Source organism: Salvelinus sp. IW2-2015, unplaced genomic scaffold (assembly GCF_002910315.2).
Source record: "Salvelinus sp. IW2-2015 unplaced genomic scaffold, ASM291031v2 Un_scaffold1745, whole genome shotgun sequence".
Taxonomy (NCBI): Eukaryota; Metazoa; Chordata; class Actinopteri; order Salmoniformes; family Salmonidae; genus Salvelinus; species Salvelinus sp. IW2-2015.
The window spans coordinates 77,011-83,218 of record NW_019943127.1 but is presented as its reverse complement, the minus strand read 5'-3'; the positions used below and the strand labels follow the sequence as shown (position 1 = coordinate 83,218).

The following is a 6,208-nucleotide window of genomic DNA, read 5'->3' as shown; positions in this document are numbered from 1 at the left end:
GGTGCGTGCGCATTGACCGTGCCGGCTGGAAACGAGCCTGTGGGTCGACGTGGTATGAAAGGGAGTTTCTTGTCGGTTCCACCAATTTGTGGCAGGAGGTCTGTTACTGGCCTGCCCCAGAAGAGACCTAGTAGCGGCGAAGAAACACAGGTGTGGACTGGTACTGGATGTGGGAGCGAGAAGTTATCGGGAACTTTGGCGTAGCGAGGAGAAGGGGGGGGTAAGAGAGAGAGAGAGGATAGAGAGTACGAGAGAGAGAAGGGGGTTAAGCGAAGAGATGGGTGGGTGCGGTAGAGAGCGTAGTGACAAGAGGGGTAGAGAGAGAGAGAAGAGAGAGAGAGAAGAGAGAGAGAGAGAGAGAGAGGGGGCAGGGGCTGTTTGAGGCGGGGGAGTAGGGAGGGAAGATTGTTATATCGGAAGCGGTTTTTAGATGCTATTTCGGCCCATTTTTATAGAGAGAGATGAGCCAGATGAATGGTGGAGAGAGAGAGAGAGAGAGAGAGAGAGAGAGAGAGAGAGAGAGAGAGAGAGAGAGAGAGAGCGAGAGAGAGAGAGAGAGAGAGAGAGAAGAGAGAGAGAGAGAAGAGAGGAGAGAGGAGAGAGAGAGAGGAAGAGAGAGAGAGAGAGCAGAGAGAAGAGCAGACGAGGCAGTATAGAGAAGAGAAAGCAGAAGAGCAAGAGTAGGAGAGAGAGAGCAGAGAGAGAGAGAGAGAGAGAGTTAAAGAAGCAGTTGAGGTGAGAGGTGCTGTATGTCACCACCAGCTGCTGATGCCAAGCCACACATTCTCTACAGTAAGACCTCACTCCCAGCAGGCTTTCTGTTTCCCACTGGACAACTCTAACATTACATTAAATTAGTCTCTGGGCTCTCTCTCTCTCTCTGCGGCTCTTGAGGACAGAAGCAGACTCCAACAACAAGGGCTCCTGGTTTATAATAATCTGTCTCTGGAGTTGATGTTACCCCCTCTAAAAATAAGTGTTGGTGTTGTAGCCTAGCGTCTCTGTGCCATCGCTGCTTGCCAAGCCAGATGGCCTGACTGACACTATAGTGCCATTTGGTGCCATTTGGGATGCAGTTATAGTGTGTCTGCAGCCAGCTTCACTCTGGGACGTGCTGGGTGGGCCCATCTGTCAACCAGGAGACATCCAGCACGGTTCAGGCTTTGAAGTGGTTGAACAACAGAAACCTTCACTTCACACTGAACGGCTGAGGCGTTACACGAGCAGTCCCTGGCTGACAGAAAACAGAGCAGACCATGTAGCCGAGAGAATGGAATAACCGCCAAACATGGATCTACAGTCCCCTGACGGCGAACCGACACAACCTTGGCGAAGTCGGACTCAGTGGCTTGTGAATCGTGGTGGGCCGACCAGCGGTTTCGTTCCTCCCACTGGGTCGATAAATACAGCCATAAAACCAAAAGACTGGGCCACGACGGCTGTGTTTTCTGTTTGGTTTCCACAGCAACACTGGATCAGACAGGGGCCAGGCCTGGCTTACCAAAAAATAAAAATAAACCAGGTCACTCCAGATACTGACTGGTTTTCTGATCCACGCCCCTACCTTTTACTTTTTAAGTTTTCTGTGACCAACAGATGCATATCTGTATTCCCAGTCATGTGAAATCCATAGATTAGGGCCGAATTAATTTATTTCAATTGACTGATTTCCTCATATGAACTGTAWCTCAGTAACATCTTAGATACTGGTCCATGTTGRGTTTATAGTTTGTTCAGTATAGGTTCAATGTATGGAATCACTTGGGAGTTTCAGGATTTTGAGTTAACTTCTCCTTTAAGATGCTTTTTGGGAAACCGGACCYTGAGTGTTAAACTGTTTAGGGACAGAGAATAATTTGTGTCCCTCTGGGTGGTCAGTCTGTGAAATGAGGACAAAGATGATGTAAATTCATCCTTTCTCTCATCTTACTGTATATATTCTATCTTCATATGACTGGTCGATCATCCACTTGGTTTCAAATTCACAACTATAACCATTAACTCAGATGTTATCCATCTTGGACTACCARAGTCTTTTCTTCTTTGTTTTTGGTTTGCGCCGTGCCTGGCCCCTGTGGAATCACATGGGAGTTTCTGGATATGGGGTTAACTTCTCCTTTTAATGCAAAGTTCATCTTTAAAACCTTCGTAGGAGCATCGTTAGATTTCTGAGCTGCACTTGAAAAGGCTCGTTATTTACCGACCAATCGTAGAACAGCTAAGTTCGTTGTTAGAMGTATTGACACATGCTCCAACGACACACTTAGCGAACATTTCTCTCTGCGTTATGGGAAAACGCATGTTACATCTTCGGCAGTTGTAGGAACGATGCATCGTTAAAACACTCTTTAAAACATTCGTAAGCCTAAGTTCCAGGAAACCCGAACATGGTCTGTAGGTGGGTTGGTGTCCGTTCCGGTCGATCCCTCAGGTGTATTAGTTTAGGTTTTTAGGAAGATTAGAAAGAGATGGGGGAGAGAGAGAAGGCCCTCAAGAGCCTGCTAGTCATAGCCACTCTAGAGATGGTGTGGAAATGGTGTTTTCACATAAAAGAAAAGTACCACGCTTCGGCCAGAATGATTTTTCACAGTTTTTTTTCAGCGGCCTTTCTCAACATTAAATCTAAGGATAAAGAGGAATTAATGCTTTGCAGCTAAAATGGAGAAGGTTTGGTACAAAATGGTCCCAGGGGGATACATCGTGTATGCGTCAGCTACAATGTGTTTGGAACAGATATCGATGAAAACACTCTCAAATAGATATACACAATACCGCCGGCCTTGATCCTTGTTGGGCTTAAGGTTGTACCTAATTGGTAGACTCAGACAGGTTATAATCACAGTTGCAAATCAACCAGACAACTGTTCAAAAAAATATCACAAACTTCAAATCACAGCTATAATCACAGTTATAACACAATAAATCAGTTGATTATAACAGTCTTATAATCTCTCAGTTTTAAACACAAATAAAATAACAGTTATAAAATCACAGTTTAAAAACAGTTAAAAACACAGTTATAATCACATAGTTTATAACATTCACAGTTAATAAACATCACAAGTTTAATCCGAAAGAATAACAAATCACAGTTTATAAAACACATGTTATAGATTCAAAGAACACTAAAATCTAGTTTTATAAACAAATCACACAGTTATAAAATCACAAGATAAGAAAATCACAGTTATAATCCACAGTTATAACAGAAAAGTTATAACACAAGTTATAATACCGTTATAAGAACACAGTTATAAACATATATACAAATAAAATCACAGTTATAAAAACAAAGGCAGTTATATCACAGTGATAAAATCTAAAACAACAGTTATAACTAAAAGTTATAATCAACATCAAAACGAAAAGCATTAAAAATCCCTGTCACAAGTTATAACTCAAGACATGTTATAGTCAACAACAAATAAAAATATCACAGTATGTATGAAACACCATATAGTTATAACATCACCCCAAACAAATAAGAAAAATCTCAGGTATAATCATAGGTTATTAAGTAATCATAAAGATAAAATCAACAGTTTTTAGAACATATTCATACAAGTTTAATAATTCAAACAATAAATAATCACAGTTTATAAACGTAGGTTATATAATCAACAAATAAATCTCAGTTTTATAATCAACAATAAAATACTCAGTTATAACAACGAATATGGGATACAGTTCTAATGAAATTTGTACAAAATTCTCAGCCTTATAATAGAAAATAATCACAGAACGAATATAAGTTGAAGGAGCGTTAATAAAACACAAGTTTATATACTAAATCACAGTGTATTTATAGAATCACAGTTATAAACAAACAAGTATTAAATACAAGATATTCGAAAGTATATAACAACAGTTTTATAAATACCAATAACACAGACTATAATATCTCACAGTTATAACACAACACGTTTGATTATATAATCAAGGATTAAAAACTCAAAAGTTATTTACATCCAACAGTTATATAAAGAAACAAACAAAAGTTTATAAAAACACCGCTTATTTAAAATCAAAGTAAATAGAGAACACTACAGACTGTTTGATAAATCTATCAAATAATAAGAAAATCCAATAGAAAACATGTAGACACAAAAAAAAAATAAACAACAAGGTTTTTAATGAACACAAAAGGTTATTAATCAGTCCGAAGAGATAAAATTCACAGGTTATACCTAAAGAAAAAAACAAAGTTAGTATATTTAATCAATCAAAAAACGAGCGAATATAACAAAATCACAGTTATCTAAAAATCAGCAAGTTATCTAAAATCACTGAAATAAAACACACGACAGAGCAGACTAGTTTCAAACATTAGAAAGTTATAACATACACCACCGCAAAATCGACCACAATAAATCTGTCTGGTGTTACTCCAAATCCGAAACAAGTTTTACCATATACCAGATAAAATCAGATGTATCAACACAACAGTTATAATCGACACAAGTGCTGTAAATAATACAAATCAGTTATTAAAACTCGGCCCATCATAAAAATAGTATATTATAAATTAAAATAATCATCTCAATTTATATAAAATCACAGATTAAAACAAGTTATAATCAAATAAAATCTAGTTATAATACACAGTTATAACTGACATAAATACAAATAATCAAGTTATAAACATGTTATAAGACAAATTATAACACGTTAGTGAAATCACAGTTATAAACAAACACAGTAAAACTCTCGTTAAAACACAGTTATAATAACAAATAAAATCTCTCAGTTATAAACACAGTTATAATCAAAGTATAAACACATTTATACAGTTATACATCAACAGTAAAAATCAGTTATATTATATCACAGTTATAAACAATCTAGTTATAAGCACAGTATAAACCACAGTTATAAATCACATTATAAACAGTATAATCACAGTTCTAAAACCGTTTAATCACACGGTTATAATCACATATACAACGTTATATCACAATACAAAATCACATGTTATAATCACAGGTTAGACTTACGTGATTCTGGCTTTTTAGATGAAAGATTCCTACTTTACAACAGACAAACAACACAGTTAACATTGTTAAATATCCAGAACACTGGTGATGTTTTGAACCCAGCTAACAACATTAGCTATTAAAGCCTTAAAAGTTCTCACTTAGCTACTAGCTAGCTAGCTTCAACTTGCTGATTATTAGCCTAATGCTTCTTAGCTAGTCCCAATAACTTGCATGGCTAGCTAGCTAGCAAGTCACCAACCAACATATTGTACATCAAAGTGCTAGCTATAACAGCTATCAATATTCAGGTGGTGGCCTGCGTTGGCGCGATGCGTGAAATTTGATTTGATTGGTGACTGACTAAAGAACAATGAGTTTTTTGTGGCTCGGAGAGGCTTTCGCAAACTTTACCTAACTTATTATTATTAGCCTACAAATTGTACTCTGTAATGGATAGTTTTAAAAAGGTAGCGCAGTACAATACTAAAGTAAAATGACTGACTGAAAAATACTCAAAAAGTACATGTAACTCAAAAAGCTACTCGATTACAGAAAAGAGCCAATTTTATGCTTGATCCAAACAATGTGGTTGGAGGACTCCGTATGGAGGGTGTGGACGCAATTTCGGAGCCTCCGGAGGCATGCAGAAGCCAAATTGAGCTTCGCACCTCATCAGCGTGCGCGCGCCTCACAAATTTGTACAATGCGAGTGCTCCGCATTGACATGATTGGTTGACGGAAAGTGGGCGGCGGGAGGTCCTGTATAAACACAAACTCACTTCCTTGACAACTTCCTTCACAACAGCTCTGCTCAACAAATCTGTGTAACAGTATAACTTAAACCGTCCCTCGCCCATACCGGCGCAGCCAGGGCACCCTCTGCACACATCAACAACTGACACCCACAGAAGCGTCGTTACCAACCTACGCATCCACAAGGCCGCGGCCTGCTGCAGAGCAAGGTGCAACACTACTTCTAGGTTTCAGAGCAAGTGAACGTAACTGATTGATACGCTAGTAGCGGCGTACCCGCTAACTAGCTAGCCATTTCACATCCGTTACACTCACCCCCTTTCAACCTCCTCCTTTTCCGCAGCAACCAGTGATCCGGGTCACACAGCATCAATGTTACAGTAATACTTTAGACTGTCCCCTCGCCCCGACCCGGGCGCGAAACCAGGGACCTCTGCACACATCAACAACTGACACCCACGAAGCGTGTTCCCGGCCTG

At 39.0% G+C, this 6,208-nt stretch overlaps 1 protein-coding gene across 1 annotated transcript in view; it reads left to right on the top strand.

Annotated features, from left to right (window-relative positions):
• The window catches only part of LOC112071850 (MAM domain-containing protein 2-like), a 55,670-nt gene that overhangs the window by 1,772 nt on the left and 47,690 nt on the right, over window positions 1–6,208 (top strand).